Genomic DNA, 24,957 nt, shown 5'->3' with positions numbered 1-24,957 from the left:
CTAGACCATCACAGTGGAAAGGAGCTACGGACTCTCACTCGAAGGATCAAAATTCAAACTTCAAATAGAGACTCTGTACGCCATTTTTCTAACTCTGTTCAGACGATATAACACTTGTAAAAACTGACAAACTCAGTTAAATCAAGTATTAATAAAAAATGTTTTCATTTTTTTAAAAAAGCTAGTAAAAAGAGTTGATAGAACAAATTCAAGGCACAAGTCTAAATCTATGTTAGTGACTGGAAGTTCAATGGTATATACTTTAGCAAGTTATACAAGAACAAATCCCCAATCACTGTTCTCATTCATCCCCTGGGGACATACACATGTTTCTCTTTTTGTTGTAGCTGCTGTCACTTTTATAGTGTTTGTACGTATGGGATTTATATAGTGCAGCTGGGAAGCAATGAGTGCTATACATAAAGGATGCACGCAGGGGGTGGTCGGGGGAGTTGGGGGTAGCAGAGGTTGCTGAGACAGGTAGCGGGGTCACAGGTAGGAGTGAGCTCCAGAGAGGGAGATGGTGGAGTGATCAGCAATATGTTCAGTTAGTCTGTCTTTAATTCTATGACGTTTCTCCAGCATAAACCTTTACACATTGACATTCCATATGTTGGCTCTCGTTTGTGATCAGGGTCGGACTGGGCCATAAAATTGTCTTGGGAAGCAATGAAAAAGTGGGGTATGTGGATGGATAATGTGTGGAGATGTGCATCTGGGGATGCTGGTTGAGTAGTGGGGGGGTGCCTATGAGGGTTGGGCAGTGTGTGGAGGAGGGGCTGGTGTTGGCTGGAAACTCCAGAGATACTATTTCTGAGCAGTTTCATTTGTAAACATTACTAATCATGCATGAAATCCTTCTGACTAATCTAGGCTGGTGATATGCATCCTATAGGGTTGATATGACTTATCCTCTGCCTGCAGCATTGTAAATTCTGCTCGTCAGCCCTGATCTCTGAATCCTAATCCTGTTTGCCCATTCTCGCTAATCGTCTCGGACACCATTATTGGTGTTTGTGGCAGTGATGTGGGTCTTAATGAACTTTCGAAAAATGAACATAAAATGCCTATGCAGAAACAAACTTAAACTGACTTAAAAATGGTTACGCTTGCCTGCCCAGTGGCCCCACACCTTGTCTCAAAGTGGGAAATACCTAAAGGTGATCTATGGTTTGTTGAAAATTATTTGTTTGGTGGAAGATTTTGCACATTTCTTATGAGTACATAGTGCAGTAGTTTCTAGGCATTGGCCAGGCACATAAGGTAAGGAGGCACAGTGAGGGTGGGCCAGGCGCAGTTCACCGCGACCACTGGGCCTGGGTTATGCCCAGTAGTCACTGCAAGTAGTTTGTTGTTCCCCAGAGCTTGGCATGCAGACATCACAAATGTCAGCACGTATCCCATCAACACTTTGTGCAAGCCCACAGGGAAACAGAATAGTGGGATTGCATTGTGGGTAAGCATGTCCTAAAGACATGGCGGCGGTGAAAGAGAGCACGAGTACTGTGTCTGAGGCGTGGAAGTAGGTTATAACCCAGACCCTGCAATCTGGGGATGCTTGCGCCGTCTGGGGCACCTTGTACAGGCCATGGCCCAGGTTCCATACACATGTGCCATGGAATCATTACCTGTCATATTGTTTATAGAGGTACATGGCTTGAGTCATACAAACGGGTCCTCTTATCTTTTAGTATTCTATGATGAATTCTTCCTTTTTTATACAGAGTTGTTTTCTTTTGTGTATATCAAATCATGTTTGTAAAGCTTATGTATAACCCATACAAATAAACAAACAAATAATTATCTTTTGGTTATTATGTCGGGTCAGGATTTGAATCGTAGGAATAATTTCATGTTTGACCTCCAAATGGAGTGAATCGTAGAATTCAAGTCGGTACAGCCATCCCTTTTTATAGGTCCTGATGAAGCCACACATTCACAGGGTTCAATCTTGCAAAAATAAGCAACCCCACCACCCGGGCCTCACATTTACACGAGCATGGTGATGTGAGAACACCCGTGTACAGTCACACCTCAGTTGGTCTCTGTTTCTTTGAACTGACATTGCCATGTGAGAGAGAGAGAGGCACAAACGAGTTCTACTCGCTCCTACATGTCCCAGGCAAACAAAGAGTGCACACAGTGACAACCAAAAGCAGACGCGCAGGCAGACCAAGAAGGGGATGTGGGGCTGCTGACAGAGTCATTGGCTGCTTTTGTCCTCATGGGGGGATTGTGCCAGTGGCTATCATTAGGTTGACAGTCTCACTAGGGAAACAGTGACAACATGCAGTGGCAGGCAGGAGAATGAGGGAACAACAAAGAGAAAGGTGAAACCAGAGCGATGGGCGATAACAGCACCCCTAAATAATGATAAAGCTAGGTAAAGGCCAGGTGAGTGCGAACATGTATATAGCGGCCAGTTACAATACAAGAAGTCCGTAGGCGCGGCGCTAGATTCCAGAAAGCGTGAATTCTGCCAGACAGGGAGCAGGATTCCAAAATCTAGGAGTTTAAGGAATGGGTCTGGGGGAATGTGACTTCTGCTAGTCCCCCCGACTGCAATCTTGATATTCGCTTGAGTTAGTGGGCGGTCGCAGGCAGCGAGGCCAAGGGGAGACACGATACATTCTTATTTTGGAAAGCATTAGGCCGCTTTTATTCACAGAAATGCAACAGTAGTGAATAAAAGGCATCAAACAACATTCCTGAAATCCCCAAACGTATGCTCGTGGGCCGATCTCCCCCATGCCCGAAGAAGGGTCCTGGGAGAATGAGGTGACCCTATCAGTCACCCACCCCCGCTCTTTGCCGCCCTGCCCTGGGCGTCTACCAGTTAAGCCTGCTCGGTGACCGCCTGTCACGACTGGTTCGCCGTATTCCTACTGCTCCCATCATGATTTTATCCGCACTCCTCCTAACCCAAACAATGGGGTGGGCGTTAGCACAAAACCAGGGCCGCTGCCCTGCATCTTAAGCTGCGCAGGGTCCCGGGTGCGCAGAGCAAGAGGAGCGCCACGTGTCTCCCCATCGTATAGGGCGCTACCGCGGAGAACCCTAACGCGGAGTATACCAGGTGCTGAGCGGCCCGACGGACCACTGACGTCCCAACACCCCCCGCCGGACGCCCTCCACAGCCCTCTCTCCCGCGGCCAGCCACCGCGCCTCCCACTATCGCCGCCCTACAGCGTCATATCACGTTCGCATCCACACAGGACTCACTCTACGCGCGTCTAAGCTCTGTAATAACAGGCCTCCGTATTATGGAATGCAATAGTACTCAATGCATTGATCTCAGAAGGCGAACAGCTGAGCCCATCCGGTTGGGATTTGAAACTCTGAATGCAGGTCCTACACAGCTATCCCAGGTGAGAGCTGGCTGCGCTGTTGTGTGTGGTTTACACAGGAAGCACGTAGCAACAATTGCTCTTTCAGAATGCAGTTTCTTCTTGCAGTAAAGTCACGGCAGAGGATTAGGACTTTCCTAATTCTCTGCCGTGACGTCAAGGCAGGGAATACAGAGCATGTTGCTTGCCCAGGTTCCTTCACCTGATAAAAGCAGAGGCGGGCAGGGTAGTTTCTAGCCAGTGCCCAGAAAGAAACACTATAATGTGCCACAACCCCCCCAGCGCCCCTCCCACCCCCCCCCCACTGACTGGCACACGTCACTCCCAAACTACACCTCGGTGTCGCTGACAAAACCCCTTCTCAATATCAATAAGTCACCGCTATACACATGAAGCTAGTTTCATTACTTTATCATTTAAATACTTTACAGAAGAAATCTCATGGGAAACCACAGCTGTGGCTGCCCAATTAAATGGTTCTTCTGCCACCTGGTCTTAGGAGAGGTCTTGCCTAAATGCAGTTTCAAACGGTCCGTTCTGGCACACTGCGGTGTGGTGTGACCAACCTGCCAGGGTCTGAGGGCCCACTGACCACCGGCCCTGTGTTGCAGGAGTTCTGTTCCTACCCGCTCACTTGTATTTAGCAAAGGGGCAATACTAGACTAACCATGTGAATTATTTTCTGATAGAAGGTTATCATTTCAAGATGGATAGTCTGGTACACCTCTATTGTACTCTTTCAAAATACCTCTATGAGAGTGGGTGGGAAAAGGTGACAAATAAAACCAATGAGAGTTCCTGTCTGCTTTGCATTAAATCACAGAACATTGCAGGAATATAACAGTGATCAGAGATCTCCAAACACACTTTGCCTCCTGGGTAGATACCCACTAGCAGTCTCCCCGTTCTCCAACATTCAGGAAACGCACAGTCAAACTCTCTTACAAAAGAGCTCAGCTGCTGCTCCTCCACGACTTCACTTGCTCGATATGTCGCTAACACTGCTTTTTGTCAGACATCATCTGTCAGACGGATTGGGCCAGGAATTTCTAGCAGTGATGTAGGATGGCAACTGTCCCAGGACTCTCATTCACAAATCGTTCTCCCTATCAGCATGCCTAGTCCCCAGCCTTACCCTTCCGCTCTGGCAGGATCCCCTCTTTCCAATCATTCTCCTGAAAGCCTGGATTTACTCTCACATCATGATGAATATTGACAACAGACTGCAGATGCTGTACTGCTGCGGGCTTTAATGGGGATACTTCACTTTAGACTCTACTACAATCAGAGATGAGAAATTTAGGAGTAACGCTAGAAACATGCATGCTTATTGCCTGAATGCTGAAAGGCTTACTCAAATCTCCCTTCCATGCAGCATATCAGAAGAACAAAGGCGGCCATAAGCGAGAGCCGCGCAACATTTCCAACAGTGGTCGCCCAGGCTCAGAGAGCCTCTGACACAGCTGACGTTACACAGTTTCACGTAACTACGCTCGTGAGAAGTGGCAGAGGCAGCACCACCACGTCAATCGCACAAAAGCGACCCGCCCTCTTCCTCTCCTCGCACGGGCCAAGAAACGGGCACGAGCAGAGGTAGCAGGCTGAACAAACCACGGCCCCTGCCACTGTGGGAGCCATCCTCATGTCAGCTTAACAAAGCCTTGGCTGCTATGCTGACATCAGCTGGAGATTGGAGCTCTGTCCAACTGCCAGATGTTCGGGCGTGGGTGGCAGGAGGCCAGGTAATCTATTTCTATTTATAGATGGAGGCTGGAAGGGCACTCCACAAAACAAGGGCGTTGGGGATGACGGGCAGGAAACCAGGTATATTTCTTCCTTTTTGTGTAGGTGAGGGTCAAGAGCACACACGGGGGAGGTGAGGTGGCAGGAAGTCAGGTTTATTTCCTACTCTTGAGTGCTAGGGATAGACGTACTCAAGGGAGGTGGTAAGGATGGCCGGTATTTATTTCTAGTTCAGGGTGGGTCATTTTATTTATAGGTTGTAGATCGTGAACTCCTGCCTTCTCTCTCCGCCTCCTGGAATGCTGGTACAGGAGGTTGCACAACATGCAATTAAGCATGGGCAGGTATCAACTCGTAGGCATATTTAACCTTTAGGTTTCACGTGACTTCATACTCACGCTTTGCTCTCGCCCGTCAATGTCACTCACAACCCTTGCATTGCATGTATTCCTGTAGTTTATAGCTACCAATCTATAATCTAAATCTCTTTTCTGCCTTTCTCCCCCTCTCTATACATATGCCCTACAGTGAAGGTGATACCTATGAGTCATAGGAAATCCGAAAATTCCATTGTGACAACTTTGGACTTGCAGGACGGATTTCGCTAATATTTTCCATACAAAAAGTGTGTCAAAGACTGGACATTTTGGGAAAGATTTGTTACAAAACGAGAAAGTTATTAAGAAAGAAAAATAATGCTTCTTTCGGCCTACTCCCATTCATTTTCCGACAGAGAAAAAGTCACATTTTGGCAGTTAACGTGCAAAAACTGCTCGGATTTGAACCAAATAAGAAACAACTTGGGCACAAAGCGATGACTAGATTTCCTGGACATGTTTGGGATAAATCCGTCCAGTAGTTTTAAAATTATGTGATGGTGAAGAGGGCACCTACTGTTTGTTTTATTTATTTCTGTAGCGCACCTGACCCTGGGGTATCTGGGCGCATTAGATCACATGTAAAATTGTTACAGACATAGACAACATGGTCAAATTACATTTACAATTGTAGCAACCATAGGGCAAGAGTGCAGTTGGTTACAGAACATAGACGACATGGTAAAGTTAAATGTAGCAGCTATTGGGCAAGAGTACAGTTGGTTACAGATATGGGCATGTAGTAGGCAAACAGTTACACTTGTTCAAAAGATATAAGGTAAACTCCCAAAAAGTAGCTATATCTCCTATGGTGCGTTGCAGCAGAGAGCCTTTTCAGAAATGAAAAGCAACAATTTTATTGCTTAATGCGAGTGCTTACCGGGGTAATACCGGGGGAATGTGAAAACGAAAAGTGCTCAAAAAGCTATATGGAGGAGGAAAAAGGATGCAATTGCACATGCTAGAGGTGGGGCACAGGAAAGTAGATACCATGTGAAGTTGGGAGCATAGGGGGTGGTCTGGGGAGCCATTTACAGTTCAAACAAGTTTAGATTATCGGCAGTATCTCGCAAGATTTCTGTTGCAATAACGCAACACACATTCGGAAAAGAAAATGTGTCACATGAATCAAAGAGTGAAAGGGATTAATGGGAGAGGACCAGGGAGGGGAAAAAGCAGCTGAGAGGAGTGGGTAGACCATGGAAAGAGGAGGGGGGGTTCTTGGTGAGTGTCTGAGGACTGGGAAGAGTTTTTGATTTTCAAGCGTTATCAGGGGAATACCGCTGGCAAGGGTAGTTTGTTGTTGTTATATGTGTAGTTCATTGCCTTTATCAGGGGAATCCACAGGAATCGGATGTGAGTGAAAAAAAAGGAATTTTTACACCTACAGTGATCACATCTACTAGGCAGGGGGTAATGGGTCTTTGTGCCACTGGCTAGTGGTCCCCAAAGAAACTTATTGGCGCAACATGTACAGTGGCCACTGCTGAAGGCCATGGCTAGTGGGCACGCAAAGAAACCTATTTGTGTAGCACATACAGTGGCAATAGCCGAAGGCCATGGCTAGTGCACCCCAAAGAAACGTATTGGTGCAACATGTACAGTGGCCACAGCTGAAGGACATGGCGAGTGGGCCCGCAAAGAAACCTATCGTTGCAACATGTGCAGTGGCCACAGCCAAAGGCCATGACTACTGGGCCCACTAAGACACTTACTGGTGCAACATGTACAGTGGCCATGGACGAAGGCCATGTCTAGTGGGCCCCAAAGAAACCTATTGTTGCAGCATATACAGTGGCCACAGCCAAAGGCCACGACTACTGGGCCCCAAAGAAACCTACTGGTGCAACATGTACAGTGGTCATAGCCAAAGGCCATGACTAGTGGGCACCCTAAGAAACCTACTGGTGCAACATGTACAATGGCCATGGACGAAGGCCATGGCTAGTGGGCCCCAAAGAAACCTATTGTTGCAGCATGTACAGTGGCCACAGCCAAAGGCCATGACTAGTGGCCCCCCTAAGAAACTTACTGGTGCAACATGTACAGTGGCCATGGACGAAGGCCATGGCTAGTGGGCCCCAAAGAAACCTATTGTTGCAGCACATACAGTGGCATCAGCCAAAGGCCATGGCTAGTGGGCCCTGTAAGTGACTTCAATTCAGCACTCCAACTACGTCAATGCCTAGTATGGGATGCCCAATGGAAGCCCTTATTTATATATTTTTATGAAAAGTTCATAAATCTGGATGATGAACCCTTATATAATGCCCCTCTTTGAATCCCCCTGACCTCACTGAGCCAAGAAGTAGGTTTGTTTTGCAAATTAAAAGATTTATTTGAAAAATTAAACAATATATATATATATATATCTATCACACTTTTATGAATAAATTAATATTTGATAGCACACTTAAGATAACAGTGATCAACAATGGATAATATTACACTAGCACAATTCTTTAATTACTTAGGAGTTTATATAGAAAGGATAAGGTATCCGAGAATACTTTTATGGTTTCAAGGAAAAGCAATGATGGAAGAATGAAGCACAGAAATAAACTGATATGGTTTCAACAATAGATAAGATGATCACTTTTTTTACTTTTTGACAACTCACCCCCCACCCTATGCAATATGAAGAGATGGAAATGAGGGCACACAGGTTTTCAGGTTTTCAGGAATACAATCAAAAGCAGTTCAGTTCCCCCCTAGCAAGCTTAGAGCAACCGGTATGCTTTTGAACAGTCAAAAATACTTTTACATGTGATTTGCAATGAAGTGAAAAATATGCTAAAAACGATTTTAATTCCCTATAGGAGATTCACGGTAGGTGATAGCTACTTTCAATTAGTTCAGGTCAACACTAGCAATGATTCAGGAATGATTATCAGAGTGAAAACGAATTTCAGCAGTGGAAAGCAAGAAGCAGCTATTTTTACAAGTGGTGAAATTGAGCCAGTTTGCAATTCGCTGCACTTTTTCCGAGTGCGTCGATCGCGATCATGGAAAAACTATAAGGAGATGTCCTATTAGGTTCGTTGGAAAGCTTAGGTTCCTAGCTTTAAAATGAAAGTTAAATCTCGCTTCTAGGACATACGGTTCAAAAGATAGACGTTTTTGTGGAGGTAGATTTTCAGAAATGAAGTAAAGATTCAGAAAGAGAAATGACACTTTCACAGCTTTGAAATCACAGACTGGACACACAATTTCTATGCAGTTCTGGACAGGTGGATATGGTTTGAATTAGATTATTTTGGTGCTGCACAGTTCTGGCTGGATACTCACACTATAAATTTGAAATAGGCCGTCAAGATCTGGTCAACGGGTTTAGACTGGACTTCTGGTGGGTGGTTCTGAAGTCACAGCTATCTGGGTCAGCTCTGCTCTGCTGGTCTGGATCTCTGGTTCTGGCAAAAGTTCTTGGCACTGCACAGCGGTCTGGTCTGCTATCGGCACTGCACAGCGGTCTGGTCTGGTATCGGCGCTGCACAGCTCTGCTCTCTGGGTCTGGTTCTGGCACAGAGTTCTAGCCAGAAGCAAAACAGCTCGCCCGGCTGTTGAAAATCAGGTTGCAAAAGATTTTGAGGCCTACTGAAAAGGATCCAGCTGGTGGTTCAGGCCCCTCTGCTTTAAGTTCTGGAGTCTAGATTCTAAGTTCTGGTCTCTGGATATTGCCTGGATTTGAAGTCGTCCGTCAAAGTGCTTCGCAAGAAATTAGTTTGAAGTGGAAAGTGAATGTCCCTCTCTGGGTCTCAGTGGCTCTTTTTATGTCTTTTGAAAATGGGTGGGAAGGCTGACTTTCTATGCCCACCCCTCTGAGGATCCTGATAGGTTAGAGAATTCTCTGTCGCCTGACTGGAGAACTGAGCTGTGAGTCAGAGTGATGCTACCATTTTACAATCTATTGAAGAAACGCCCCTTTGGTTTCACTTAGAAAATGAATTCTTCATAACGAACAGGAATCCCAGATACATACGTGGTTCATAATACATGTACCCATCACAGATGAATTAAGACAGGTCTCTGTCCAACCCTGATCTTTCTAAGAGCTTGGGTTCAGAAACAACAACATTTTGTGCTTTTAGTGGGTTTTGCCATGGTCGGTTCTGCATCAAATTTTACACAGACCTGCACCCCCTCCCTGAGCATATTACTATAAGTTATCATGTTTCTAGTATAAACCCAGTGTCTACAATATGAATAAATCACGGGGTACGGTCTCAGATCATCACACAGAGTTGAGCTTAGTCTCAAATTGTGGGTACATTTTTCATATTAAGAATCTCCAAATTGTACATTTTTGTCCGCTTGATACAATATATTATAAGCAATTTAATAAAACATACATTTGCCTTCCCTGAAGTACACCCATTTGGTTGTTCCCGCCCCCGGGAACTTGGTGAGCCAGAGAGATCAGATGTCTTCCTGCCAGAGCAACTGTTGACAATTACACCTCAAATCAGCATATCCTATTCAGTTGAAAGAAGCTATTGTCTCTTTTCTTCCAGGCTGCAGGGAAATTCTCCTCTCCTCCTAATTTACATGTCAAGGCGATATCCTGTGCTGTTGGTGGTAAGAGCAGGTGTGAAGGCTTCCCATGGACAGAGGCCTCTTGAACTTTTAATTAAATCAGACTGCCTTCTGGTATGGGGCCTGGGAAGAGTAGGTGTTAAGAATTCTCATTGACCAGCAAGCCTTTGAAGTCTCAGCTAACTTAGGATGCTGTTTAGCTTAGCTTCGGAATACAGGTCTCCTGTCAGAGTTTAGCTCACCAGCACCGGTCAGTGGCAAACACCGGTACTGCACCCATTTTTGGCAGTAGTTTTGAATTAATACATTTCAAAAAGGGGATTTTACTTGATAGCATATGATCCTTGCTAACATTGTATTGATGTGGATTCTGCAGTAGAGTAATGTAGAACACCCAACCAGAAGTTGGTTTTTTTTTTGTTTGGTGATTTCGTGCCCATAATTTTTGACATCAATTAAAACAGATTTTGAACAGCACCATATTCCTTTGCACTGGTTTTGCTCTGTGTGCAGCCAAAGGATAGGGTCTGGCAATGGTCTCCTGTATTAACTATCTTCCAATGTTTGAAATAGGCATTTTGAGCTTCCATTCAGAGAAACAAAGGTGATTTCAAAGTGCTCTTTGAGCTAACAGGCACTGCTGTTTTTCCTTTGGCACCACGTTTAACTCATCGCGCTTCTGGCCCATCACGCTCGCACTGGTGGATGGCAGGGCAGGCGACCATTTTGGTGAGCGCAAAACTGCGCAGTTTTCCTGGATTCTGGCGCAAATGTGGGCTTTTCGGCTATCTTGGATTTTCTAAGCCCACAGCACCAAATTTTGCAGCATAATAACTCGAACATGGGTCAATACACCTGACAGCCCCAAAGAAACCTGTTGGTGCAAAATGTACAGTGGGCACGGCCAAAGGCCATGGCTAGTGGGCCCAAAGGAGCCTATTGGTGCAACATGTACAGTGGTGACAGCTGATGGCCATGGCAAGTGGGCCCCAAAGAAACTATAGTATAAGAAAACTCTTGAAAATCTGTGAAAAAACTTTAGTTAAGAGAGCGCTAAGGTGTTTAGATTTAACGTTAATAAAACATAGCAACAAAACCTTTGAAATTCAGTGAAAAAACCTTGTTTAAGAGAGAGATAAGGTGATCAGATATAACGCAACAACCCCCTTGGAATTCAGAATTCACATTTGAAGCAAGTCCACCTTAACATTTCGCCCATGTGTTGCGCATATGACCAAAATGATGACAGAAAATGTCTTACCTCAGTGCTGGGTTGCAGTGAAATGAAAGAGAAAAATCTAAACTGCATGTTAAATGCTACAGGTGTGGGGCTGAGAGTGGGGAACAGATAAGAGCATTAGCCCCTATCTCCGTTGCTGGTGGGAGAGAAAGGGCAGAAAAGGGAAAGATGTTTTCCTACAACAATGCAGCTAGGCCCACATCATGTGGAAAGGGAAATAGAAATACTAGGCTACTTGTTAAATATAAGGAGAGTCACCTAAGGCTGTGAGGAGAAAAGGGGTGAACACTAAGGAATGCAGCGGGAAGGTGCCCTTTTGGTGTAAGCATAGACAGAATGATAAGATGGATAGTACAACATTGAATTGGGTGTAGACCAGGGAAAGTATTGCACAAAAACATGAGAGAAAAAGAAAGAGAAAAACCAACCAAAAATTGGATGAATGAATGCATCTGGCAAAAGGATGAAAGGTGCAGGCTAAATAACAGATTGGATGGTTCAATGAATATAGAAAAAATGCAAAAGGTCTGATCTTGGGAGGGGTCAGACCTTTTTTTACACCAAATGTAGTTAGTATAAAAGATAACACCATAGGTGTAGCGCACAGAAAAGGGTCCACATCGTTTTTCCTACACCAGCTGCAGAACTTGTTCCAATGGCAGCGGTATAGGGATTTTGTTTGCAAAATCTGCATTACGTTATCCGGGAGGTCCCATTCCTTGTACCTCAGCCTCTCAGAAACCAGGCATGAAAGCGGAGTTTCTTGACCTCTGGATGGAGAACCTGGCACCGCTCTTACAAGAGAAGATCCTCTCTTTGTGTAAGACGTATTGGAGGGCAGATAGACATGTCCAGAAGGTCTGGGTTCCACATCCTACTGGCCCAATCTGAGGCAACTAGGATCATGAATTTCCTGAACTTTCTCAACATCCTGATTACGTGAGGAATGGCGGGGACCAGAGGAAACGCATACAGGAGTGGAAATTCCCAGTGCACTAAGAACGCGTCCCCTAGAGCTCCTCTTGGAGGAAATCCCCTGGAGCAAAACAGTTCAAACTTCGGTTGACACTGGTCACAAACAGATCCACCTAAGGGGTTCCCCAAAGGGTGACGATCTCTTGAAGGACTTCCTGGGCTAGTTCCCACTCGTGGGAGACTGTACTCTGCCTGCTCAGCGCATCTGCCGCTGTGTTCTCTTCTCTGGCTAGGTGAACTGCCAATAGATAGACTCCTTCTTGAATTGCCCAGAGCCAGAGCTGCATATCTTCTCTGCACACTGGTAGTGACCGTACGCCTCTCTCTTGTTGAAGTAGTACATGGCCACTGTGTTGTCTGTCCTTATCAGGACATTCTTTCCACGTACAGAGGGCATAAAGGCCTTCAGCGCTAGTCTGATTGCCCTCAGCTCCAAAAGGTTGATGTTAAGTTTGGACTCTGATGGAGACCAGCAGCCGCTGATTGTCAGATCATTGACGTGGGCTCCCCAGCCCTTGAGTGAGGCATCCGTCACTACCGATATCTCCGGTCATGGTTACCAAAAAGGTTCTCTTTCAGAATATTGTCCTTGCAGGCCCACCACAGAAGGTACTGTGAGGCTCTGCTGAGAATTTGAAGGAGGTCTGACATCCTTCCTGAGAATTGGGACCACTTTCTCCTGAGAGCCCACTGAAGGGATCTCATTCTCAGGCGAGCCTCTGGCACCAGAAAAATGTAGGATGCTATCAGGCCTAGCAACCTTAGAGAATCGAAGGCCAGAAGACACTGGGCACTCTGAAACTTGATGATCATCTGCAAAATGTCTTGAGCCCTCACCCCGGGTGACGAGGCTTTTCCCAAGGATGCATCCAGGCCTGCTCCAATAAACTGGAGTCTCTGAGATGGTAGTGAGACTTCTTGAAATTGAGGGGAAGCCCAATCTGTGGAGGGAGTGGAAGGTGATACTGAGATGTTCTTGGGCCCGTTTGGGTGAACGTGCCCTGATCAGCCAATCATCCAGGTAGGGGTAGACATGAATCCCCCCTCTCCTGAGACTTGCTGCCATCACTGCCATTAACTTGGTGAAAACCCCGGGGGCGGAGGTCAGCCCGAATGGCAGAACTCAAAACTGATAGAGATCTGCCAATGGCAAACCTCAGGTACTTCCTGTGCTTGTGATGGATTGGCACATGAAAGTAAGCATCCTGAAGGTCCAAAGATATCATCCAATCCTGGATCTGGAGGGCCTGAGGCTCTGAGAACGTGTGACCATCTTGAACTTGAAGTATCTCAAGTCCAAGTTAGGTCTCAGTCCTTCGTCCTTCTTGGGGATTAGGAAATAGGGAGAAAACCATCCTCTGTTCCTCTCCATCACAGGTACTGGTTCTATGGCACCTTTCTCTAGCAGGGTCAAAATTCCCTGCAACAGGAATGGATCCGAAACATCTAGCGAATGGTTTCCCGGTGGATGATCCTGAGGTCTCTTTATAAAGGGGAGGCAGTAACCCTGGGCTACTGTTTCTAGTAGCCATGCATCTGAAGTGATACCTCGCAATTCTTTCAGATGCTGTGACAGTCCGCCTCCCACCGGAGTGTTGTGAGTCAAGACCTCAGAGTGGTTTTGAGGCGGCTGAAGCCACGGCTGATGGTAAAGAAGGGCGCTGCTTGGGCAGGCTTAGCACCTCTCCCTCGTCCACCACGAGGAAATCTTCTCTGTCCTCTTTGATCAACCTGTCCTCTCGCTCTTCCAACTGAGGTGTAGTAGCAAGAAGACCTACCCCTCCAAGATGATGCGCTGGGGTGAAAAAGCTGTGGCTGCCTGACTGCGGCACTTAAGGACTTTGCTGCTGCCATTGAGGTCTGCAACTTTTCAAGTTAATTCCCTCACTATGCCTGACCCTCAGGTTGGGACATGTCAGGTAAACAGTTTTATTCCCAGTCCATTGTTTTATACATTGTGAAAAAGTATGAGTGTCGGAAAAGGGAAGAGATAGAGTGTACATGTCCTACAAGGTAGGATGGTAAGGTTTGTGAAATAAGCAGGGGGGTTTATGAGAATTATGAAAATGGTAGGGTTTCCGGGGTAACCGGAAGTAGCTGGGATTGTAATATGGACAAAGGGGATTGTCTGATCAGGTTGGGAGTGCAAAAAATAATAATCAGGGGTAGCAGAAGAAGATGGATAGGAGTATTCAAATGGAGACCAGTGAAACAAGGATTCTGAGAGTAATGCTTTTTGGATGGAACTGGGTTTGGGACTTTAGAGGATTATGTACAGAGGGGATGTTGGATCGGGGCAGGAGAGATCTAATGGGAGGAAGATGCAATACAGCCCATGAAAGCCTAAAATATTTCACCCTCCTCGCCTTCTATACCTCGTCGCACCTGGGGTATTTCCCAGAGCATAGCCCTGGGTTCCCCTACCCAGATGATGCTCCCCCACTGGTCCATCCCCAGGAACTGGATCCAACAGCAATGGCCATGTCCTGGCCACCTGAATAAGGGATTCCTAGGCACTACTCAGCGGAACCCCCTCAGGTTTCTTACAGTGTACTCTCCTGCCAAGTACTATTGTGTGACCCAAGCTATGACACCGTCTCTCCCCCTTGGTCAGGGTCCCAGGCCCTGTATTCTCAGCTTTTTCCCAGCACTTTCCCAGCAACATATGTATCTTTTCTCACGGTCCACAATCGTCCTGGATCTTCCTTGACGCCTACGAACAGCCGTGGGGCTTCCCCAACTCTCATCGTCTTCCTTCGATCTACGATGGCTGCGCAGCTGCAAGCTTCTTTTGGGCAGCGTCTTTCTCGCGCTGACCAGATTTGAGGAACGCCTGGAGCTTCTCTTTAGGGTTGTCGAGTGGTTATCCCACTCTGGACTGGCCCAGACCTACCCACTACCTTTTCAGCATCCTGGTCTACTTTCCTCCTTCCTGGACCATGTTGGCTCTGCATTTATTGGAACACATATCTTGGTTCCACGGTGCGTTCCTTATTCTTCCACAGACCTTCTTTGTCCCAGTATTAACATGATTACTCTCTACTGGGTTAGACAGAATCTTTTTTGTCTCTGTTTTCTCATGCACCCCACATGGGTAGCCCCTACTCTTCCTCGTCTCAGTATGTCTCACGAGGATGGGATCCTCTACTCTGCAAAAAAATATAGAAGTGTTGGGGACTACAGAGGTGTGTGTATGGTAAGAGGATGAGGGAGGTAGGGGTGGAGTATGGAAATACTGCGCTCTCCTATAATAGTGATCACAGGTCCCATAGGGAGTTTGCCTCCCCATGATATCCTCCCGCTGAATACCACCCCTAGGGAGACTATCGGGTAGCAGCCTCACCTTCCTGGCCTCATTGGAAAGGACTCGCCCCATGGGAGCAGTGACAATACCCTGGGATTCATCACATAGGCTGTAAAAGTAAGCTATTTTTCCTTTATTATATAATGTAACATTGAGGTTACTGAGGAATCCCAGCCTGATGATGGGGAATATTCTAAGTATGTGAATCCATGAAAGATCCAATGCTGGAGAAATATGCTTCACGCATGTGAGCTTGAACATTATGCAGAAGGGCATACGAGTTAGTGGAGATAGGAAGACTCTTCAAGTTAAAAGAGGTGGAGTTGTATGGTAATTTGTGAGGTTGGCAGAGAGGTGGCACATTGTAGGTCAAGGAGACGGAATTTCCAGCGTTGGGGACAAGGATAGGGAAAATTATCTTTTGGATGATGAGGTGGCCAAGGGGACAGAATTTCCAGCGTTGGGGACAAGGATAGGGAAATGATCTTCTGGATGATGAGGTGGGAGGGATCCTGAAGGTGGGGGCCAGACAGGTGCTTTTTTGTGATCAAAGTAGGGGCTATAAAGGAGAATGACCTTTGTTAGATAAGTGGAACAAGCCCATGGAAGGATGAGAACCCAAGATGGAAGAATGTATAACCAGAGCATGGGATACCGTGAGCGGCCCACCAGATCCCTGTGTATGGCCTTTACAATAAAGATGTCACCACAAAATCAAAATTGTGCTGCACTTAATTGATTCAAGCCACTTGAACCACTGTTTGTGGAAGATGATGCCTTTGCAAACTTGAAAACACAATGTTGCATTTTCCACAACTACTTAATGTATAGAGCCCACTAACCCAAAAGAGATGTGTGCTACTGTCAACAATTATTCCATTACTGACACTTTTTTGCAGTAACATAATTACTGCCAAATCTGGTGAATTACTGCCCAAATCGTTCAACGTTACCACCACTCGGTCCCATGGGCTTACCACGGCATTGCGAGTGGTGGTAGGCCGGTGTGAGTCACCATTTCTGGAGTCCATAGAACTCCATGGGGAGTTTGGTGGATTTATCGCAAGCTTTAATTCCACTGCAGTAAATCCGCTAATTTTTGGAGGAAAAGTGGAAGATTTACCTCCAGCTTTTTGCTGCTAATCATCCACTTTTCCTCCAAACTCAGAATTCATGGGTGCAGTAAAAATTGCAGTAATTGTGTTAATGCCCAAAAAGTGGCGATAACGGAATTACTGCCACTTTTATACAATACTGCCAAACTCGGAATGAAGCAGTGTTTTATTATTCTTTTTTTTTGTAACTGCTGCATTCCATTCATAACAGCACAAGTTATTTTCAGGTAGTCAACTTAGTTGAGCTTTACAATGCAGATGGCTTCAATGCTAGCCTCAAACCAAGCGACATATGTTCATAAGGGAGCTACATAAAGTGAATAATTAAAAATGCGTTACAGGTGGGGCATGGCTTGGAGCCGCATGGAGCCGACGCAGCCTTGAAGGGCTCCCGTTGTGCTGGCCGATGAATTCCTTTGTCATGAAGACGGAAGACAGGACCTTGGAATCTATTGACCGGGTTTTTGGCTGCAGATCCTGAAGTCCTCCTGCTGCAACTCTTATTCTGTGCTGAGGTACTGTGTTGGCTGGGGAATTTACTCACCTTAAGTCTTTTGTGATTCTTGTATGGCGTTGGGTGTTTCTTGTGATTGGGAGTCCTCTCACCCAGTTCACCCAAGCCCACTGCTGGAAGCCTCATAGGGTGTCTTCACAGAAGTCCCTAGACCCGAACTAACTCTAAAGTGAAACTCAGTTCCTCAGGAACTCTGATTTTTCCTGCAACTGAACCCTATCGCACCCTGCCTACAGCTGGCACCTAGACCACTAAGGTCCTTCTTCTGCCTATGAGTGAACTCATGCAATAGACTAAGGGAAGGACTGGATAAGGAAAGGATTCTGCCTTGATAAGTATAACAAGTGTTTATACTTACTTGTGAAAGAGTTAGTTGGTAGCTGTGACTCTGAGAGTGAGCAGTTACAAAGGTTCCTACTTACCTTGAATGTGTTTTGCCATTCTGAAAAGTATATGTAAGATAATTTCACTCACCTATGAATTGGTTATGCCTCTTTCCCAAAAGTAATGCTGTTGGCTTCCCTTAACTATTTCTTTCAGAATATTAGTGTATACGTTTACCAACTGGGTCTTGCTTCACCTGACCTGCTGTATAGCCTGTCTAGAATAAGCCTGCCTTCGGTTTTACTTACCTTGAATTGCTGTGTGCAATTTTGAATAAGTATATTGTAGGTTTTACTTACCTCGGTCTGCCTTGTGCTATCCTAAACTAAGTTAACGAGATATTGCTTACCTTAGTCTGTGTTACACTGATCTCAAAAGCAACTAATAGTTTATTACACCCATAGGTTTTACCTGCCTAGAATAGTTGTGTGCCATTCTTAAAAAGTGTCCTGTAGGTGTAGCTGACCTTGGTCTGCCTGGTGCAATCATAAATTAGTGTAGAAAGTTATTGCTTACCTTAGTCTGTGTTCCACTGATCTGAAAAGCAACTGTAAATGTATATTACACCAAAAGGTCTTACTCACCTGTTATAACTGAGTGTTATCCTGAATGTAGTTGTAGGTTTATACTGTTCCTTGAATCTGTGTTCCACAATTTTGAAAGTATCCTGATAACAGGTTTGGTTTAATAAGTGATTCCTTAACTGAGTGGCACTGCATGACTGGCAGGGTCCACTACCCTTGACTTACTCTAAAGTAATCTAAACGTAACTGATGGTTTTATTCCCCATGAATAGGTGTGTCCTATACTACATGTGTTTGATATGGTCTGACTTCCCTAGAAATACTGTTATTTCTTTAACAGGTTCTATGCTTTGGTCGGTGTAATTTAAAGCATTGTGTTGTGTTTTTATAATTGTGTTTATATATAAGGTGATAGTACATATTTTCCCAATATTCCTCTTGGCCTACTTGTATTTAAGTAAACCCGTTATTTATTACAATACATAGTGTTTCAGTGTTTCTTTGGACCATATGCATGCTACAATTTCTTTGTAACCAGCTACAGGCCTCTCTCCCTCCTAAGATAAGCCTGGCTGCTCTGTCTAAGCTACCAAATACTCAGGTTGTACAGCCTTATACTAAGACTGGAGTTTTGTACTGTCTCAGTTGTATGGTTTTACTTCAGATAATCTGTCCTAACACTGGTGGCAGCTGTGGGATTTTGCAGCAGGGATCAATGGGGAAGGCTCAAGGCAATTGTTTCTTTAGTGGCTGTTTGCAGCTCTGTGGTTTTGGTGCACTTTTCAGGAACCAGAAGAAGACTGAATATCGCTGGTTATATTCTTTTAGTTTTTAAGGTCCAGCACTCTGGTGAGGGGACTTTTCAGACTTAAATTGTGTCTCCGAAGAGCCAGGAGGAGGCCACTAAAGTTTCAGCTCGATTCGGAATTCAGAAGACCATGCACCGCACGATGGGTTGAGGTCCCAGGGTATTGCGGTATTGCAGCCCTGCAAGGTCGCAGCACGACGTGTGATAGCTCAAAATGCAGCTCTTGTTGAGTCTAGTGGATCACACCAGGCTCTGGGTCAGGGATGGATGTCCTTTTCGGGATCCCCAGGTCGATTGGAAGGAAGGGCTACAGCAGGCTTTGGTTACACAGCAGGCTCTCTGGTAGCTGGAAATCACTACATCTGCCTTTTCTTCATCTTCCTCTTCGGTTTCAGCTCCAGTGGTCAACTTGTCAGCAACTTCCAGGTTCGGAGTATTAAACAGGAACGACAGCACGACCTCCGCAATCTCTCCAGGCATTTTACAGATCAGGGCAGTCTGGCTATCCAGACAGGACAGCCAGCCCCCCATTGAGACTGGGCACCTTTCTGGCAAAGTGAAAGGCAAAGGGTTGCAGAGATTTTGACTCCTCACTCGCTTCCTACCTACTCAGATACTTTGGAGTCTTGGCAGGGAATACAATGGATTCCTGCCAAAGGCAAAACTCCCACTGAGGTCGTTCCCACCTAGAATCGTACAGGAAAACTACAAGCAAGCAACAAATGGTAAAAAAAAGAAAGATCCCACCATTTCAGAAAAATGGTGGCCCTTCTGTGCATTACCAAGGCTGATTTAACAGCCTGCGAGTAATAATACTAAAAAGTCACTAAGGTAAAACCACTGCCACCAGCCATTCACCATTCAAGTAAACCTGCAATTGTAACAAAAATGCTACTGGTAAGTAAGCAAGGGGATACATTGTAACCCCCCAGCAATCCAGATAAGGTGGGGCGTGCTGGCTCAATATATAAAATGTAAAGGGGGATGAAAGTCCCTCTTTATTTACCCTTTGAGAACAGTAGTTCACCAAAGTACTTTTAAAGAGAAATTAACAGGGAAGCCCAAAGGGGCAACCAAGCTTAAGCCCAAAAGTTGTAGGAAACCATAACTTCAACCAAACACTATGGAGAGACATAAAAAGATCACCCACAGAAAGAGTAAAACCTTAGGTGACGGGAGAAAGAGATTCATCTTCACCTAGGCACAAGGTAAAATAGTTACCTAGTCAAAACACACATTTCTGGGGTTGACGCAGGTCAGGAAGATGTATAAACGATATGAAAATCATATTCAACACATACACAACATGTTGCTGTGAATAATAAGTGAGTCAGCCATGGGGCGCATTAGATAAGGGACCCGGGAAACACGGGCTGTGTATGGTTATAGACACAGCCTTTTTGGAGACTGTGTAAGCACTAGGATGAAGTCTTTGTCTAAATCAATTACAGGAAAAATTAACAATATTAAAAGCTCATCTGAAATACAATGTGTGTCATGTGGATGGAAGGGCCATGATTATGGCTGAATTAAATATAAGGACAGTGGCAATGCTATAATGATGATAGGTTATTTATAACTCGCTTAATACCCAGATGTTTCTAAGCACGGACCCGGGGATCAAACCTGTGTTGCTCTATGTCGTCTTGCTTCCAAGACGAGCACATTGCCCCTGAGCTATCCTCCCGAGACTCAATGTGCTAAGAATGAAGGAATATAGGATGGGTTTATTATAAAGCACCTAAAATGGTGGTAGATACATGACCAGGCAATAGTTTACTAATAGACTCAAGATGTAGCACGAAGGTGATCATAATCGACATCTAATGGTAGTGACAACACTAAGAGGATACCATATGAACGTCTGACATACAGTGTAATGGCGCATCGGCAGACGTGAAATTTTGAGAAGGACATCTAAATGTGTTCATGGAGTAAAAAGGACTACAACATGGGCCCTGTTAGTAGTCAGTAGTCATTCAATGTTGGCAACAATCCTAAAATAGTAATAAATTAACCTTTTAAGTGCCAAGGACGAGTATACTCGTCTTTTTTACATAGACTTCAATAATAGCCTTGCACTTAATTAAGGGTCTGCAGTGATATCATGAGGTTAAAAAGCCCATTAGCAAAAGTGGTATTTTCAAATGGCCATTTAATTGTATACACTGAGTAAACCCAACTAGGGCAGCATTCAACATACAGGGAAATAGAATTGCTCACATTCCGGAAAAGTAAAATAATGCCCTGACATTCTCACCCTCTTCCATCAATTACATTTACATCGTCATCAAAGAAATACATTAAGTTCATGTTCTGAGTTCAATCCTTTGGAGACACATCTGAAATGGCAATCAATTTATCTTCTCGTTGCCTGAGCTCAAGTACACTATTTCCGCCTCTAATGCCACACAAGACTGTTTGAAACCCAATGAACCAGATGTTCTTCTTGTTGCTTATGTGATGCTCTCGTTGCCAATGAGTTGCTAATGGATATCTAGGATTTTGCGACTCTAGCATGCTCAGATGTTCTCAAATTCTGATTCTAAGTTCCCTAAAGGTACTTCTGATGTCAATATTTTTCGTAAACACAAACAATGGCATATATGATGTGCTTAGTGCAACAAACAATGGCCTATATGATGTGCTTAGTGCAACAATTGATATGTTCTCAAATAGCAAATACACCAATTTTTAAAGTAGTTGTCTGTCATTCATAGCAAAAGTACACATTGAACATGTGCCACATTTAAAGAATACTACACATCTCGACGTAGTAAGCCAATCTGAATGTGGGTTTGGAGTATGTGACAAAAATTAGGTACTGAGCAGTGACCGTAAGGTGGATGTCCTGCGGAAAGACAATGAATGGTTTGGTGTGAGATGGGATTTAATATCATCGTCCATAAGAAGTAAGGAACAGTGCTTCTTGAGAATCTTTTGAACTTTGAAGCTATCGAGTGGTATCTGGTAACAAATCAAATTCTCTCTCTCTCTCTTTCTCTCTCCCCCCCCCCAGATGGGGTGGCTGTTGAATAAAGAGTTCTCTGTGTATCATTACTAAAATAAGATATGCCTATCCTCTCTCAGCCGCTCAGTATGTGGTGTGCCCACCCATGGAACCAAAAACACAATGTGAACTGGTCCACTTGTAAGGAGTGTAAGGCATGGTATCAAACAGTGAAGACAGACACAAGTGATCACAAGTTCAAAGTTGTTTATTGAACTTCAGTGGGTTGGATGAATGCCTATTTGAACCTAAATCTAAGGATAGGAGCAAGCTACGACCTTCAAATAATAATAACGCAGTCCTAGTTGAGGCTCTGTCAAAATAAAAGGGCTTATACTAATAAACCTATTGCCAATCCTTACTCCTAAATACAAATTGGTGTGGGACAATAGTGTATGCAAAAAGAAAAGTGTTCAAGAAATAATATGTCAGAATAGTTGTTATGTTATGTTATGTTAAAACATTTCTATAGCGCTAAAACCCTAAGGCATCCAAGCGCTCCTTCACAAGCAGAAAAAAAAGGTCAGTGAGGATAATCGAAGATAGAATTAAATGAACAGTTCTGTTTTTAGGAGCTTCCGAAACGCCAGATTGTTTCTTTCAGCTCTGAGCAACAGTGGTAGGTTGTTCCAAGCCTTAGCCACGAGCACCGGGAAGGAACGTCCATTACCACGGGCTCTCTTTGTCCTAGCCACCTGCAGACATAGAGTGGATGTGGAGCGAAGGTTTCTTGCAGGTTGGTAAACCGAAATTTTGTCCTTTAAGTAGTTTGGGGCTGTCCCATAGATGCATTTGTGACAGAGTGTTAACGTTTTAAAGGAAATCCTGGCTGATATCGGAAGCCAGTGTAGCTCCCTTCTGGCATCGGAGGTGGGTTCATACCTTTTCATGCTATAGATTATACGCACAGAGGCATTTTGAATTTTCTGTAGTCTAAGAACGTCTTCTCTACTTGCTCCCCCCAATAGAGCATTACAGTAGTCTAAGCGTGGTAAGATCACGGCTCTGACTAACTTGGCTCGATTGTTTTTTGAGATTAGAGGGGCGACCTGCCTCAATACTCGCAGATGATATTGAGTGTTTTTTTTCAATGGCATCTACGTGTGCGCCTGCATCCAGGGAAGCCTCCATGTACGCACCTAGTGTCTTCACCTTGTCAACTACTTTGATGAGGCTATCGTCAACCAAGAAACCAGAGAAGGCCGGGGCTAAAGCCTCCCTCGATTTCTTGGACCCATAAATCATGAGTTCCGTCTTTCCTGCATTTAGGCATAGCCAGTTTGTGGTCATCCAGTCTTTTATCACTCTGTATACTTCATTAAGTTTAAGTTGGTCTACTTGATGGTCTCCTGATAATTCCATTGACAGCTGGAAATCGTCGGCACAGTTTGTGAAGAAATAGCCCAGCTTCTCCAGTTCTCTACAGAGAGGGATGATGTAGATATTAAAAAGGAGAGGCGACAAGCAGGCTCCCTGCGGGACGCCACATAGGATAGTCTCTATTTCCGAGAAAGCCTCTCCCCAATGTACCCTGGACCTTCTGCTCTCCAAAAAGGATCTGACCCCGTTTACGGTCTCAGTGGCCAAGCCACCTGTGTCAAGCAGTCTGTGTAGTAAGATCTTGTGATCCAAAAGATCAAAGGCTGCACTGAGATCTAATATTAACAAGCCCAGTCTACATCTCTCAACTAAAGACAGCATGCAAGTCTGAAGATCAACCAAAGCACTCTCGGTGCCATGGAAGCGGCGAAAACCCGATTGTCTCTCATGCAGCCTGCTAGTATTTTCAATGTGAGATTGAAGTTGTGTTGTGGCGACCTTATCCACCCATTTCAAGAAAAAAAGGGTGTTAATAATGGGTCGATAGTTGGTGGCATCTTTAGGGTCTAGGCCGGCTTTTTTTAGAAGGGGGGTGACTGCCACTGTTTTGATGGCTTGTGGAACAGTGCTGTGCCTGAAAGAGGCATTTACAAATCTGCACAAAAATGGTGCAAAAATGCTCTGATGGTCTAAGATAATTTTTGACGGAATGAGGTCCCCTGGACAACTAGTTGGGTTCATGGCTCTCATGGTATCTTCAACCTCAGTGACTGTAATTTCTGGAAATTTAAAACCAGTATGAGTTGATTGAAGCTCCTCCTTTTTTAATTCTGTATGATTAATCATATGATTAGGTTGTACCTTCTTTACTACAGAGGAATATATGTCTAAGGTTTGGTTTTGTAGTTGTCTCCTAATTTTGTCTTGAGCGCATGTCAATTTGTCAGAGAAAGCTTTCTGTGTTCTAACACAGTCTTCTTTAGTAGGTGGAATAGAATGATTTAAAACTTCCGGTTTCTCCCAAGACCTGAAGAGGCGAAAAAGTTCCTTGGTGTCATTATTAGCTGAATCAATTTGATCATTATAATAGGTCCGCTTGGCTTCCATGATTGTTTCTTTGTATACTTTCGCATCAGTTGGCTTCCCTTCCCCACATTTCCAGCACGAGGCAAGGCGGCACGTTCGAGCTTCGAATACACTCCGACTACTCTGCCACAAGGATTCAGTTCAAAGCATAGGTATTGGGGCCTTCTGCCAAAGCCTCCTTTTCCAATAGGAGTCTCTTACTGCAGAGGGCCTGTTACAACCAAAGTTCCTTTTTTATCAGGATTTTCACATGCACAAGTTCTCACTTCCAGTGTTCATCATGAGTCTCCCTCCTTCAGGCTTGGAACCCTTTTTACCACAGTGTTTACAATTTGTCTCCCTTGTTCAAGCTCACACCACAAATCTCCCTCGTTCTGGTTCGGATCCCTTTAGCACAATATTCGCATTTCGTCTCCCTCGTTCTGGCTCGGACCATGTAATCTCACGTTCTACGTTTTCCTCTTGATATCAAAAATCAAAGACTTTCGAATGTGCGATGAGTTTTGCTTGAACCGTTGCAGGACCACTTTGATTCACTTCACACAGTGTTCTTATCAATCCTCTACTTTCGTTTCTGCCACTTTTTGGCGGGATACCTTTACAGAGACCTTCCTTCGATTGAGCACCCACGTGGTGCCAGACAACTCTGTCACTGGTATTGCATCTTTCTCCGTAAA

General features: G+C 44.8%; 1 protein-coding gene across 5 annotated transcripts in view; it reads right to left on the bottom strand.

Moving 5' to 3' along the window:
* Nucleotides 1-24,957, bottom strand: part of CPM (carboxypeptidase M) — a 330,252-nt gene that overhangs the window by 275,135 nt on the left and 30,160 nt on the right. The window lies entirely within an intron of this gene.

Source organism: Ambystoma mexicanum, chromosome 12 (assembly GCF_040938575.1).
Source record: "Ambystoma mexicanum isolate Mex_15411 chromosome 12, UKY_AmexF1_1, whole genome shotgun sequence".
NCBI classification, from domain to species: Eukaryota; Metazoa; Chordata; class Amphibia; order Caudata; family Ambystomatidae; genus Ambystoma; species Ambystoma mexicanum.
The sequence above is the reverse complement of the archived record's forward strand: the minus strand, read 5'-3'. Positions and strand labels throughout refer to the sequence as shown.